This window comes from Procambarus clarkii, unplaced genomic scaffold (genome assembly GCF_040958095.1).
Source record: "Procambarus clarkii isolate CNS0578487 unplaced genomic scaffold, FALCON_Pclarkii_2.0 HiC_scaffold_97, whole genome shotgun sequence".
Lineage (NCBI taxonomy): Eukaryota > Metazoa > Arthropoda > Malacostraca > Decapoda > Cambaridae > Procambarus > Procambarus clarkii.
Genome location: NW_027189130.1, coordinates 3,952,841 through 3,969,318, shown reverse-complemented (window position 1 = coordinate 3,969,318; position 16,478 = coordinate 3,952,841). Strand labels below are relative to the sequence as shown.

The following is a 16,478-nucleotide window of genomic DNA, read 5'->3' as shown; positions in this document are numbered from 1 at the left end:
AAGAGAAATAGGAGAAGCAGAAGAGTAAGCAAGGCAACCATAATCGAGTTTAGACCGTATGAGAGAGGAATGCAAAGAGAAGAGCGTACGACTATCCGCTTCTTAAGAATTATGGGACAGAACCTTAAGTAGGGTAAGGACCTTCAACACGGAGGTAAGGGATATGGGGCGATCAAGACAAACGAGTGTCAAAGATTAACCCCAAAACCTTCGCAGAATCCCTGTACACAATGGGAAGACCATAAAGCGTCAAAGAAGGACGAAGGAAGACATGCTTATGAGTAAAAGTCATAGTACAAGTCTTAGTTGCAGAGAACCTGAAGCCATGATTGGTGGCCCAAGACAACACGGCATCAATCGCAAGTTGAAGCCGTCGTTGAAGAAGAGGCGAATCATCACCTCGACAGCAAACAGTAAGATTGTCGACATAAAGAGCGGAGAAGATGCCAGAAGGAATGAAGGAAAGAAGACCATTGAGAGCAACCAGAAAAAGAGTAGTGCTCAGAACATTACTTAGGGGGGTACATCTTCGCATTGCCGAAAAAGAGGGCAGAGAGAGAGTGGTACCAAGCCTGACTAAATGAACGACGAGAGAGGAAGCTTTGGAGGAAGAGAGGAAGATTACACAAAGGCCAAAAGAAAGAAGGTGGGATAGAATATAGTATCTCCAGGTTGTGTCATCTCCAAGTTCACCAGGACATCAGTTGCGCTGTAGCACTTGCGAAAACCAAATTGAGAAGGAGAAAAGAGGTGATGGTGTTCCAAGAACCACATCAGACGCACATTTACCAAACGTTCAAAGAGTTTGCAAACACAGATCGTGAGGGCAATAGGACGGAAGTCCTTAGGGGATGTCCCGAGAGACCCCGGTTTCCGAGTAGGAAGTACAACGGCATTGAGCCAGACCTCATGGACTGACGACTACTCCCAGACCTGGTTATACAGACTCGGTAAATACCGAGGCGTGCGAGGAGGGAGATGGCGAAGCATCTCACAATGAATGTTATCCGAGCCCGCTGCCGTAGAAGCTCAGAGGGCCAGAGCAGCCTAATGCTCAGGGCGAAGGGATCGTAGTAGGGAAGGCGGAGATAAGTGCGGAAATCTAGGGGGATGAGATTCAAGAGCAGGTTTTCGAAGGAAGGAAGGATTGAGGAAGATGAGAACCAGAGCTAACAGAAGGAAAGTGGGAACCCAGCTCGGTCGCGACCTGCACTAGGTCCGCCAGAAGAGTACCACGGAGGTGAAGAACCGGCGAGATATCTGGAACGAACTTATCCCCAATCTTGCAGTTCTTCTTCAAGCTCTGCGCCAGAGTTGTATCGGACGTAATGGTGGAAACATAAGCTTTCCAACTCTTGCACTTTACTGAACGAATGGTCATACTGGCCACCGCACTTGCTTTTCGAAACAAAATAATAGAATCAGCCGTCTGCCGTGGTCGGTGTTTCCTCCAGGCCGCACGCTTACAGCGGACAGCCCGAGCACAGTCTGCATTCCACCAGGAAACGCACTTCCGCCTGCCCAGGTAGGTAGACCGAGGAACAGTACAATCACAATACTTTCCAAACAAAACAAAGAACAAACACGTACAACAGGTAAAGCACGCCATAACAAACGGAAGGCAAAACAAAATGGCACAACCGAACAAAGAGCACTCGCTAACAGCCTGAAGGGTACACGATATGACATACACAAGCGCATACGACATCCACAACCGAACACACAAATACACAGGAAACGCACACCCACCCACCTGCCATACAAAGAACACCTACAACATACACCGGAGCATGCAGGAACTGGGAAATAAAACCCACCCCACCCACTCACACACACACACACACCCCATCCGCACCGCACACAACAGGAAACACAGAATACACAGAAATCATTTGCGAGGAACAATGTGAGAAATGTACTTCTTCGGGAAAACAGCGGAAGGATACTTCTTCTTGTAAGCCTCCCAGACCAAATCTTCAAGGTCGGTAGGGTTGTTGATCCCTCTCTCCCGAGGGGTATCATAAACTCAGGAACATCTATATCGGGCGGCATCGGCCAACGCCCGAGGTCACTGACGCAAGTCGCATAACGACACCGGGGAGCGCCATCCATGCCCATCGAGGAAGCAGACGACACTGGAGAAGCGGACGAGGGCCGCCGAGACTGCCACGCCGTCGCACACATAGGAGCAGGGGCCGGACGACGAGACTGTAGCACCTCCATGGATACCGCAGGAGACACAGAAGAGACTGCCGGAGGCAGAAGAGGCGGCAAGACCGCTGCCGAGGAAACGGGTAACAAGGAAGGGGCCACAGAACTCTCAGAGCGAGCATCCTTCCTCAACACCATCACCAGGCCACCCCGCTCACCACCAACCACAGCAGGGGGAACCACCCCCCACGAAGAACCGGAGCCACCCCACGCAGGCAGCGCACCTGAAGCAGGACCCTCGGACACCAGACCAGGAGGGGAGGCCGAAACGCCGGCACCGGCATCCTCAGGCAAGTGTACCTCCGCCACCACTGTAGTGTGCACCACATCCGGAGCCACTCCACCGTCAACGGAAGGATCACAATCGTCGAAGTCGCCAACTTCAGCCCACGCAGAAGAACGCCGGGAACGCTTAGGCTCGGGCCGCACATCATCAGACCCGGAGGCAGACTCAGCGACCCGCGCAGCACTAGCCGGGCGAACTGACGCACGCCGCAGTACGGCAGCCTCCTCAACCACACGGGGCACCAGGCCAGGCACAGGAGGGAATGCTGGATCCACCCCAGCTCCCAGAACAGCCGGAACAGACGGCGAGGGTGCAGTGACCGGGACAGACACAGCAGAGGAAGAACTGGAAGACGAGGGGTCCGAGCAAACGGCAGTCGGAAGAGGCTCAGGGACACCAGCCGGAGCAGGCGGAGCACTAGGCGAGGACACAACCTCCGGAGGAGATGCGGCAACAACAGGGGGCACAACAGGCGGAGCAACAGCTGATACAAAGGGCACCTCCTCAGTCGAAGAGACGTCCACACCCACCGAATCATCCCCCACAGGAAGGGGCGGAAAATCCTCCTCACTGAAGAGATTCACCGGTGCAACAGCAGGCGCAGAACAGGCAGCAGCCTGATGGCCCAAAAGACCACAACGATAACACGTCCGTGGCTGGCGGGCATAAAACACCCGAACGTTGTACCCCATAAGGCGCACAGAGGATGGAATATCCGCCCGGAGTCTCATGCCCAGGGTGCGAATGTTAGACCTCACACCCTTAAGAGGACTAGAAGACACCACGTTCACCCCCACACTAACTACCGCGCCAAACCGGCCGAAATACCGCCGTAGCAGAGCCTCTGGAAACTCCAAGGGAGCCCCATGCACACTGATGTAAGTAAGTGCACCACTTCTATCAGAGAGGGTTACAGTGCCCGCACCATCTAGCAGGGGTAGTGTCCGCCCCTCGTAACGCCGGAGAAAATCGCGATACGCCACCTCCTCTGTGAACTTCACAATCGCCCTACGGGCTGTTACCAACTCGACCACATAAATCTCAAACACAGGGACAGAGCCAGTGCAATCTGTGGGTAACCAGCCCGAACAGAGAACTCTAGTCCCACAGACTGAGCCCGGACGACAGGGGGTAAAGGGACCCCCATCGTAACGCCACATCAGCACAGACGAGCAGACACACAAACGTTTGTGTGTTTGCAAACGAGAGCACAAAGGAGAAGATCCTATCAAGGAAGACCTCCCTGAAAAACGTTGGAAAATTAAAAAATGTATTCCTCCAGAGAGACATGACAAGGGAGGAGAGAGCCGTGGTGGCAGAAGCAAGGAAGAGGCGCAGGGCGAGAGGGGAAAACCAGGAAGTCACAGCTCCCAACACAACACCCCCAGAGGCGAGGGGGGAACCCACAACCAGCTACCCAGTAACACCAGAAGGGAGGACAACCCCGCCTCCCTCCTCTGCATAGAAAACCCCTCTACCCCAAACCCTCCCTGCCCCCACTCAAATGTTCAGCCAAATCTCCCTCCCCTCACACCCAATCTCCACCCTTCTACCCCTCCCCTCCTCCCGAGTCCTCCCTCCCCCCCCCTTTCCTTCCCGTCCTCCCTCCCCTTTCACCCCATACCCTCCCGAGTCCTCCCTCCCCCCCTTTCCTTCCCATCCTCCCTTCCCTTTCACCCCATACCCTCCCTGTCCCTCCCACTTCACTGGATCCCCCGCCCCTCATCCCAGTATCCTCTGAGACCCTGTTATCCACCTCACAGGTCCTCACACCCATGGAACAGCCTCCCCCACCAGCAGAACACTCACCAAGGAGGCGATTTGAGAAGGGACAGAAGAAAGTGAGCCTCAAAGCGATGTACACTAACATAGATGGAATTACAAATAAAGCAAATGAGCTTGGAGAGCTGGTACTAGAGGAAAACCCAGACATAATAGCCCTCACAGAAACAAAGATCACGAAAACGATAACAAACGCAGTGTTCCCACAGGACTATTATGTTATGAGGAAAGAGAGGGAAGGAAGAGGTGGGGGTGGTATAGCTCTGCTGGTAAGAAAAGGCTGGGATTTTGAGGAGATGGATATTCAGGGCTGTGAAGGTTTCAGTGACTACATAGCAGGTACTGTAACAAATGGAGGGAAAAAAATTATAGTCGTAGTCATATATAATCCACCACCAAATGACAGAAGACCTAGACAGGAATATGATAGAAACAACATGGCCACCATTAACATAATAGAAAGAGCAGCTTCTGTTGCTAGCAGGAATGGATCTGGACTACTAATTATGGGAGACTTCAACCATGGGAAGATAGATTGGAAGAACAGAGACCCACATGGAGGACCAGAAACATGGAGAGCTAAGCTGCTGGATGTGGCAACAAGAAACTTTAAGCCAGCACATCAAAGAACCAACAAGAATGAGAGGAGAAGATGAACCAGCAATGCTTGATTTGATATTTACCCTAAATGAGTGGGATATAAGGGAAGTTAAGATGGAAGCGCCCTTGGGAATGAGTGACCACAGTGTATTGAACTTTGAGTACCTGGTAGAGCTAGGACTTATCTCCCCCAAAAAAGAACTAGGAATCAAAAGGCTGGCATACCGAAAGGGGAATTATGAACAGATGAGACGTTTCCCAAGTGAAATGCCTTGGGACAGAGACCTCAGAGATAAGTCTGTACAGGGTATGATGGACTATGTTACCCAAAAGTGTCAGGAGGCAGTAAACAGGTTCATCCCGGCCCAAAGGGAAAAATCCGAGAAGCATCAGAAGAATCCATGGTATAATAGGGCGTGTATGGAAGCGAAGAAACTGAACAAAAGGGCGTGGAAGAACTTCCGGAATAACAGAACACCAGAAAGCAGAGAGAGAGATACCAGAGAACCAGGAATGAGTACGTCAGGGTGAGAAGAGAAGCAGAGAAAAGTTTTGAAAATGATATAGCAAACAAAGTCAAGACCGAACCAAAGCTACTCCACAGTCACATCAGAAGGAAAACAACAGTGAAAGAACAGGTATTGAAACTTAGAACAGGCGAGGACAGGTATACAGAGAATGACAGAGGTGTGTGAAGAACTCAACAAGAGGTTCCAGGAAGTCTTCACAATATAACAAGGTGAGGTCACCGTGCTAGGAGAAAGGGAGGTAAACCAGGCGGCCTTGGAAGAGTTCGAAATTACGACAGAGGTGGTCAAGAGACACCTGCTGGATCTGGATGTTAGAAAGGCTGTTGGTCCAGATGGGATCTCACCATGGGTACTGAAAGAGTGTGCAGAGGCACTTTGCTTGACACTCTCCATAGTGTATAGTAAGTCACTGGAGACGGGAGACCTACCAGAAATATGGAAGATGGCGAATGTGGTCCCAATATACAAAAAGGGCGACAGGCAAGAGGCACTGAACTACAGGCCAGTGTCCTTGACTTGTATACCATGCAAGGTGATGGAGAAGATCGTGAGAAAAAACCTGGTAACACATCTAGAGAGAAGGGACTTCGTGACAAATCGCCAACATGGGTTCAGGGAGGGTAAATCTTGCCTTACAGTCTTGATAGAATTCTACGATCAGGTGACAAAGATTAAGCAAGAAAGAGAGGGCTGGGTGGACTGCATTTTCTTGGATTGTCAGAAAGCCTTTGACACAGTACCGCATAAGAGGCTGGTACATAAGCTGGAGAGACAGGCAGGTGTAGCTGGTAAGGAGCTCCAGTGGATAAGGGAGTATCTAAGCAATAGGAAGCAGAGAGTTACGGTGAGGGGTGAGACCTCCGATTGGCGTGAAGTCACCAGTGGAGTCCCACAGGGCTCTGTACTCGGTCCTATCTTGTTTCTGATATATGTAAATGATCTTCCGGAGGGTATCGATTCATTTCTCTCAATGTTTGCGGACGATGCTAAAATTATGAGAAGGATTAAAACAGAAGAGGACTGTTTGAGGCTTCAAGAAGATCTAGACAAGCTGAAGGAATGGTCGAACAAATGGTTGTTAGAGTTTAACCCAACCAAATGTAATGTAATGAAGATAGGTGTAGGGAGCAGGAGGCCAGATACAAGGTATCATCTGGGAGAGGAAATTCTTCAGGAGTCAGAGAAGGAAAAAGACTTGGGGGTTGATATCACGCCAGACCTGTCTCCTGCAGCACATATCAAGCGGATAACATCAGTGGCATATGTCAGGCTGGCCAACATACGAACGGCATTTAGAAACTTGTGTAAAGAATCATTCAGAACTTTGTATACCACATATGTCAGGCCAATCCTGGAGTATGCAGCCCCAGCATGGAGTCCATATCTAGTCAAGGATAAGACTAAACTGGAAAAGGTTCAAAGGTTTGCCACCAGACTAGTACCCGAGCTGAGAGGTATGAGCTACGAGGAGAGACTACGGGAATTAAACCTCACTTCGCTGGAAGACAGAAGAGTTAGAGGGGACATGATCACCGCATTCAAGATTCTGAAGGGAATTGATAGGGTAGATAAAGACAGTCTATTTAACACAAGGGGAACACGCACAAGGGGACACAGGTGGAAACTGAGTGCCCAAATGAGCCACAGAGATATTAGAAAGAACTTTTTTAGTGTCAGTGGTTGACAAATGGAATGCATTAGGGGGTGATGTGGTGGAGGCTGACTCCATACACAGTTTCAAATGTAGATATGATAGAGCCCGATAGGCTCAGGAATCTGTACACCTGTTGATTGACGGTTGAGAGGCGGGACTAAAGAGCCAGAGCTCAACCCCCGCAAACACCACTAGGCGAGTACAACTAGGTGAGTACACTCCCGCCCGAAACTGGCAAACAACACCAACTGCTGGAGCGCCGATGCAACACGTCTGTCCCCTACCGAAGCTAGGGCCAGACCATCAAGGACAAGTAGTGGCTGTGTGTAGAGACAGTGCTTTGTCTTTTAATTGTTATTGGTTGGCCTGACGTTCCCAGGATAGGCGAAGTTCAATTACGAGACGACAGGACTGGCCGTTTGTTGAGAAGTTTGTCTTAGTGTGTTGCTGGATACTTCTGCCAGGGTGCACTTCTGCCCGGGTGAAAAAGCACTTCGACTTGTAGAGACGAAGTAGGGTGTCTGACACAGTGACATTACGATGTAGGACTGGCCCATGTTGTGTTGAGTAGGGTGAACTCACCAGTGTGAGGACCACTGAGCGTGGGTGACGTATAACTTAAGACAGTGGACTCCCAGCAGAAGAAGACTGCAGAATTTGTCGTATTAGTGTCCTGTGCAAAAGTGACATTCGCAATATTCATATGTAAATATATAGTGATTATACAGTATATATTATATCTGGGAAAGTGCCGATTAGTACTGTCTACCCCCTCCCCCATTTCCTTTCACGATTACTTGCTACTGCCAATTCTCTATAACTTACTATTCACTTGAGGTGGGGTGAATGAAGAAGAGACATCAAGCCCATTAGCAGCGACTGAGATAAAGAACCCGGTCACTGGTCGAGTGAGGCCATAACACCTTCAGTGTGAGGCATTGATTGTAGTGGATGAATAGGCATAATAAGGGAGATATTAATAAGGTATTATATATTTCACTGAAGAGAACGTGAAAAAAATATATATATTGAACAAGTTTAGATTTAGGAAAGACGTGAGTAAATACTAGTTTGGTAACAGCGTTGTTGACTTGTAGAACAAATTACTGGGTAATATAACAGCATAGGATCTCTGGAGTTTGGGAGGATAATAATAGGAGCTGCTTCGTATGGGTCAATAGACCTTCTGCAGTTTCCTTCATTCCTATGTTCTTATGTTTTAATTCTTGTTGCCGATTTGTTCAGGTTCTAACAAAATAATTCCATGATTACGAGATTCAAACATACTGGAATAATATACACACGGCTTTAAAAACGTATCGTATAACACCATAAGTCACTTCAAAGAATATTAATAATTGAATATTATGTCCGCTTGACCTTCACTATGCTTGTGAAAATATTTAGTTTAATATTTGAAACATTTTCAGTAGATATTTCTTTTGTTGTCAGTCTTTGAACATTATCAACAGCATCTTTATCATTAATATAAGACTAGTAAAATCTCCTCGAGTTCTTTTACTGATGTCTAATGCACAATGATACGAAACATCTGAATTGATGTTAATACAACCAATGTTGTCCTCAATGATTTAAAACCTACATCACTTGTATACTTATCATACCTGCAATGTGTTCCTGCATTGTAACCCGAGCTACCTCTCACACCTGTAGCGTCCTCGCACATACCTGTAGTGATATACATATCATACTCGCACATACAGGTATATGCAGGTATGATATACATATACCTACAATGTGTTCCTATATTGTAACCTGAGCTTCCCCACGTGTTGCGAGAAGTGGTTTTAACAGCAGTGACCATGTGGAGGGCACGGTGGACATTACCTGTAGTTCCCTCATACACACCTGAAGCACCCTTGCACACACCTGCAGCTCCAACACACCTGCAATAGAAAAGCCCTTTTAAGTATATTTCGAGCAAATTAATTAGTGCATAACATTTAAAATGTATATATAAATCATACAAATACATAAAGAGAGAGAGAGATAAAGAGAGATAAAGAGAGAAACAGAGAGAGAGAGGAGAGTGTGTGTGTGTGTGTGTGTGTGTGTGTGTGTGTGTGTGTGTGTGTGTATGTGTGTGTGTGTGTGTGTGTGGGTGGGTGGGTGGGTGGGTGCGCGCGTGCGCGCGCGCACGCTCGCCTATTTGTGCTTGTGGGGGTTGAGTTCTGGCTCTTTGGTCCAGCCTGTCAACCGTCAATCAACAGGTGTACAGGTTCCTGAGCCTATTGGGCTCTATCATATCTACACTTGAAACTGTATGGAGTCAGTCTCCACCACATCACCTCCTAATGCATTCCATTTGTCAAATAATCAGAAAACTTGTTTAGTGTCAAATATCTCTGTGGCTCACTTGGGCACTCATTTTCCCCCCGTCCCCCCTAGTGCGTGTGCCCCTTGTGTTAAATAGACTGTCTTTATCTACCCTATCAATTCCCTTCAGAATCTTGAATGCGGTGATCATGTCCCCTCTAACTCTTCTGTCTTCCAGCGAAGTGAGGTTTAATTCCCGTAGTCTCTCCTCGTAGCTCATACCCCTCAGCTCGGGTACTAGTCTGGTGGCAAACCTTTGAACCTTTTCCAGTTTAGTCTTATCCTTTATTAGATATCGACTCCATGATGAGGCTGCATACTCCAGGATTGGTCTGACGTGTGTGGTATGCAAAGTTCTGAATGATTCCTTACACAAGTTTCTAAATGCCGTTGTTATGTTGGCCAGCCTGGCATATGCCGCTGATGTTATCCTCTTGATATGGGCTGCAGGGAACAAGTCTGGCGTGATATCAACCACCAAGTTTTTTTCTCTGACTCGAAGAATTTCATCTCCCAGATGATACCTTGTATCTGGCCTCCTGTTCCCTACACCTATCATCAATACATTACATTTGTTTGGGTTTAACTTACAACCATTTGTTCGACCATTCCTTCAGCTTGTCTAGGTCTTCTTGAATCCTCAAGCAGTCCTCCTCCTGTCTTAATCCTTCTCATAATTTTGGCATCGTCACCAAACATTGAGAGAAATGAGTCTATACCCTCCGGGAGATCATTTACATAAATCAGAAACAAGATAGGACCGAGTACAGAGCCCTGTGGGACTCCACTGGTGATTTCACGCCAATCTAAGGTCTCACCCCTCACCGTAACTCTCTGCTTCCTATTGCTTAGGTACTCCCTTACCCACTGGAGCACTTTACCAGCTACACCTGCCTGTCTCTCCAGCTTATGTACCAGCCTCTTATGGGGGACTGTGTCAAAGGCTTTCCGACAATCAAAGAAAATGCAATCCGCCCAGCCTTCTCTTGCTTAACATTTGTCACTTGATCGTAGAATTCTATTAAGCTGTCAGGCAAGATTTACCTTCCCTGAACTCATGTTGGCGATTTGTCACGAAGTCCCTTCTCTCCAGATGTGTTACTAGGTTTTCTCAGGATCTTCATCTCCTTGCATGGTATACAAGTCAAGGATACTGGCCTGTAGCTCAGTGCCTCTTCCCTGTCGCCTCTTTTTTGTATATTGGGACCACATTCGCCATCTTCCATATTTCTGGTAGGTCTCCAGTGACCTACTATACACTATGGAGAGTGGCAAGCAAAGTGCCTCTGCACACTTTTTCAGTACCCGTGGCGAGATACCATCTGGACCAAGAGCCTTTCTAACATCCAGACCCAGCAGGTGTCTCTTGACTTCATCTCTCGTAATTTCGAACTCTTCCAAGGCCCCTGGTTTACCTCCCTTTCTCCTAGCACAGTGACCTCACCTTGTTCTATTGTGAAGACCTCCTGGAACCTCTTGTTGAGTTCTTCACACACCTCTGTCATTCTCTTTATACCTGTCCTCGCCTGTTCTAAGTTTCATTCTCTGTTCTCTCACTCTTGTCTTCCTCCTGATGAGACTAGAATAGCTTTGGTTCGGTCTTGGCTTTGTTTGCTATATCATTTTCATAATTTTTCTCTGCTTCTCTTCTCACCCTGACATACTCATTTCTGGTTCTCTGGTATCTCTCTCTGCTTTCTGGTGTTCTGTTATTCCGAAAGTTCCTTCACACCCATTTGTTCAGTTCCTTAGCTTCCATACATGCCCTATTATACCATGGATTCTTCTTTTGCTTCTCGGATTTTTCCTTTTGGGCCGGGATGTATCTGCTTACTGCCTTCTGACACTTTTGGGTAACATAGTCCATCATATCTTGTTCAGACTTAGCTCTGAGGTCTGTGTCCCAAGATATTTCCCTTAGGAAAACTCATCTCCTCCTAATTCTCCCTTTAATATGCCAGCCTTTTGTTTCCTAGTTCTTTTTTTTTTGGGGGGGGGGGGAGATCTGGATAAATCTGATCTGATCTTTTGGGAAGCAGGATAAAATGTGTGTGTGTGTGTGTGTGTGTGTGTGTGTGTGTGTGTGTGTGTGTGTGTGTGTGTGTGTGTGTGTGTGTGTGTGTGTGTGTGTGTGTGTGTGTGTGTGTGTGTGTTTTCGATCCCTTGTAACGATTGGGTGTGTGAAGCTTTGACAATCTAGTAAATCTTTGAGTTCACACTTATCAACATTGTGCGATTAGAATGGGCCGAACAGTCCAATGCATTGCATTTACATGCTTACAATACAATGTATTTACATTGCAGTGTTGCATCCTTAACGGTGCTGTTTTCGACCTCAGTGTAGCATTCTTCCACTACATGCTGCGGCCGGGACTGAAGCAGGTGCTGGGGCTCTTCCTGGATGAGGAAGCGGGGCCAGTGTGGTCGTTGGTGCTGCCCATCCTCACTACCATCTTCAACACATTGTGGGTCTTGCCACTCTTCGTGCTCTCCAGGATCAACACCATATGGTTCCAACACATAGCTGACAGTGCATATCGCGAGCGCCAAGGACGTCCCCACCTGATCAGCAGCATCAGTAAACTTGTAGCCGATTCTCATCTCCATCTTTGTCCAGTTTCTTTTTCTCATACAGGCTAGCTTGATGAAGCTGGTGCCTCTGGTGGGTGTAGATGTGATCCTGAACGGTATTCACCTGTGTATGCTTAATGCACTATGCCTTTGAGTACAGATGGTTCAACATGGGTTGGGAAATATACAAGAGATTATGTTTCATCGAGGATAACTGGTCGCACTTCATTGGCTTTGGCCTTCCCCTGGCACTTGTCACAATGTATCAATCTTCAATGAAGATTATTGGATGTCTCTTTGCTTTGTCACTTCCTGTTTTCATCATCAGTGCCAACGAGGCTGATCTAATGTTCAACACCAATGGTTGCCAAATGCATTTGTTTTCTTTGGTGGTTGGTGTGTCCAACCGCATCATCCAGACTCTTGTCACAAGATATCCTCCACCGACCCCCAGCAAGACTCCTCAGTTATCTCCTCATCGCTCTACTTCCTTTCTTCCCAGTAGACGTTTGAAAGATTTTTTTACTCAATGGGAATTGCTTCAGACATTTGAAGCTGTTTTATTGTCTGTGACTAAAGCAAAAGTTGCTTCACCAAAGATGCAACAATATTTCATATTAATATTGCTTGGCCGGCAGTTGTTCTGCTGTATACTAAGAATTATTTTGACCACATGTTGATTGATGATGATTTAGAGATACCATCTCTCTTCCCCAGAAGAGAAGCTACATGTATTAATCCCCATGGAGTTTTTATATCCACATAACTTGGTCAAATAGGTCATCGAAGGGGGTGATGTCTTACGCCCCCTTACTCACTCAACTGGAACTTGTTCCATCAGCTAAGAGTGTTATTTGGCTGCCTCTCTTGCCATCTTGTGCAAGGGACTATAGTTAACAATAGTATCTGAGGAAAATATGCGAGTGTATAGTAATTTTAAGGTTTTATGAGTGGCTTGTGAAGTCTATAAGATATATAGAACAAGAATGTGAATGTACTTAAAATAGTAAAATGGAGCGAGACATTGACAGTATGTGAAGAATTTGTAAGCTGATAAATGACTCGTGAGTAAGTGGATGCAAGGAAGCCAGACAGTTGAATGGACAGCGCTTCGGATTCGCAGTCCTGAGGTTCCGGGTTCGATCCCCCGGTGGAAGCGGAAACAAATGGGCTGAGTTTCTTTCACCCTGATGCATCTGTTCACCTAGCAGTAAATAGGTACCTGGGAGTTAGACAGCTGCTACGGGCTGCTTCCTGGAGATGTGAAACAAAAAATGAGGCCTTGTCGAGGACGCTAAGCCCCGAAATCATCTCAAGATAAGCCTCAAGATAAGATACATGCCAGTTTATATAATCATAATATTAATTTGAGAGAGGCAAAACATATTGCTAAGTGAAGGAGTTTTGATGAACGCAATTTGATCAAGTCAGCCCAAATTAACCAATGTCACAATATTTTTAATGTTAACATTGACCTGCACAAACTAGACCATTATTTATATATTGTAGTTACAAATTGTAACTACCTACTTAGTGAGGAAGGCAGGCTCGTGATTCGTCTATCTTCACCTGACCACAGTACAGTGAGGTAACGACATAGGGGGGGGGATCAGTTATATATAACCTCTCTAAGCTCTTCACTCTTAGAATGTCAGCCCCACTCCCATCCTGGCGTTTTATACCGGGAAGAGACGGAAGGCCTTCGTCAGTGATGTGAATTGGCGATCGGAGCACTATACAGATAGAAAGCTTTCTTCCATCGGCACCGACCCGATGAAGGGGACTTTCTTCACTCCTGGTGCCAGTTAAACATCACCATGTTCCACCCAATCAAGGATCGGTTCCGAGCAACCTACTCCAAGGCCGAGATTCCGGCCCTCTTGACGGCAAACTCATAGGCCAAGTATTATTTTCCGGGAATTGTCTTCCCTGGGGTCTGAGCCTAACCTAACTTCCACTATTTTAGGAACTCCTTGACCTTAGCTATTACCCCTCACAGAGCAGCCACGAGACCCCCCATAACAGTAAGTAAGTAATTATCAAAAGAAGGCACCAAACCGGGAAGGCTATGTAGCACCATCAAATACGGAAAATAATCAGAGGGCGCTAAATATCACCAAGGATGCCAATGCGAGAACAAAAACGCATAAGGCGAACGATATCAAAAGTATCCGAGTCACCAAGAATTCTATCGAGGGACAGGTGACCGCGAGGGGCGGTCGGAAAGCAAGACATGCTCGTCCTGGAAGTCAGGACATTCAAGAAGGACATGCACGACCGTAAGAGGGACAATGCAACTAGGACAATAAGGAGCAGGGCGGCTCTCCATCAAGTGACCATGGGTTAAGCGAGTATGGCCAATATGCAACCTCGCCAGAGCTGTTTCCCACCGCCGGTTACGGTGGAAGGAGGACGGCCACGAGGAAACACAACATTTAAGAGTACGTAGCTTGTTACCAGTAACAGACAACCAAGAAGCCTGCCAACGGGTAAGGACTGAGGAATGGATAACCGGGTAAAAGTCGGAATACGGAATGCCTTTACGAGAGATGGGACAAGAGCGGACAGCTTCCTTGGCGGCAGCATCCGCACGCTCATTTAAAGACACACCAATATGGCTGGGAACCCAACAAAACTCAACCGACTTAAATTTACTGTGAACAAGAAACAGCCAATGCTGGATCTCGACAACTACTGGATGAACCGGATTAAAGGACCCGAGAGCCATGAGGGCACTACGAGAGTCAACAACAACTACAAAGGAAGACTGACAACGAGAAAGCAGGAGACGAAGAGCATAGAGAATAGCATAAAGTTCCGCTGTAAAGATGCTAGTCTCCGGAGGCAAGCGACACATATAAGTGCGATCAGGAAAAACAACAGAGTAGCCAACACTGTCTGCTGACTTAGACCCATCGGTGAAGACAGAAACGGAGCGGGAGTGAGAAGAAAAGTGCTCGAGGAAAAGGCGTTTTAGAACCGTAGGAGGGGTAAAAGCTTTATTGATACGGGTCAAGGATGTACAAAACCGCGGAAGAGGGACCCTCCACGGGGGCAAAGAAGGAACAACACGAGGAGAAACATCAGAAATACGAACGGAAAGAGAATCCTGTAGGCGAGATAACCGGACAGAAAGAGGGAGGTGGTGAAGAGGAACAGGAACCGCAGGAGGGGTAAAAGTTAAAGCACGACAGAGGCAAGAGGAAGGATGTTGAAAGGACCGCGCAAGATAGCGAAGACAATAGCCATCACGGCGGTCCTGGAAAGAGAGGAAGCCAGTGTCAACATACAAGCTAAGGACGGGAGTCGAACGAAAGGCACCAGAACTGAGGCGCAACCCAGTATGGTGCAAAGCATCAAGACGGTGAAGAGTAGAAGGAGAAGCAGACGAGTAAGCAGGGCAACCATAATCGAGCTTAGACAGGACGAGAGAGGAATGTAAAGCAAGGAGAGTGCGCCTATCTGCCCCCCAAAAAGTATGGGACAAGACCCGAAGGAGGGTAAGGGCCTTAGAGCACTCAACACGGAGGTAAGAGATATGGGGAGACCAAGACAAACGAGTGTCAAGGAATAACCCCAAAAGCTTCGCGGAATCTTTGTACTCAAGGGGATGACCATAAAGTGACAAAGAGGGACGAAGAACGACCCGTTTACGCGTAAAAGTCATGGCACAAGTCATAGAAGTAGAGAACTTGAAGCCATGATCTGTGGCCCAAGACGACACGGCATCAATTGCAAGTTGAAGCCGGCGTTGCAGGAGAGGCGAATCTTCACCCTGACAACAAAGGGTAAGATCATCGACATAGAGAGCGGAGAAGACACCAGATGGAAGAGAGGAAAGAAGACCATTGAGGGCAACCAGAAAAAGAGTAGTGATCAGAACACTACCCTGGGGCACACCTTCGTATTGCTGAAAAGAGGGAGAGAGCGCGGTACCAAGGCGCACCCGAAAGGAACGACGAGAGAGGAAGCTGTGGAGAAAGAGAGGGAGATGACCACGAAGGCCAAAAGAATGAAGTTGAGATAGGATATGATAACGCCAAGTGGTGTCGTAAGCCTTTTCTAGGTCAAAAAGGACGGCAACAACGGAGGTCTTCGCAGCAAAAGCAGAACGAATATAGACCTCCAAGTTCACCAGGACATCTGTCGTGCTGCGGCACTTGCGGAAACCAAATTGAGAAGGGGAGAGGAGATGATGGTGTTCCAGGAACCACATCAGACGAACGTTAACCATCCGTTCAAAGAGTTTGCAGACACAACTTGTGAGAGCAATAGGGCGAAAGTCCTTAGGGGAAGTACCCAGAGACCCCGGTTTGCGAACAGGGAGGACAACGGCATCGAGCCAGTCCTCAGGGACTGACGACGACTCCCAGATCCGATTATACAGACTCAGTAAATACTGAGACGTGCTCGGAGGGAGATGGCGAAGCATCTCATAATGAATACCATCGGAGCCCGCCGCCGTAGAACCGCAGAGGGCCAGGGCAGAACGAAGTTCAGAGAGAGA

At 47.7% G+C, this 16,478-nt stretch overlaps 1 pseudogene; it reads left to right on the top strand.

Moving 5' to 3' along the window:
• The first annotated feature begins 2,110 nt into the window (after positions 1-2,110).
• On the top strand, positions 2,111-12,651 carry LOC138360137 (etoposide-induced protein 2.4 homolog; annotated as a pseudogene).
• Positions 12,652-16,478: the final 3,827 nt, after the last annotated feature.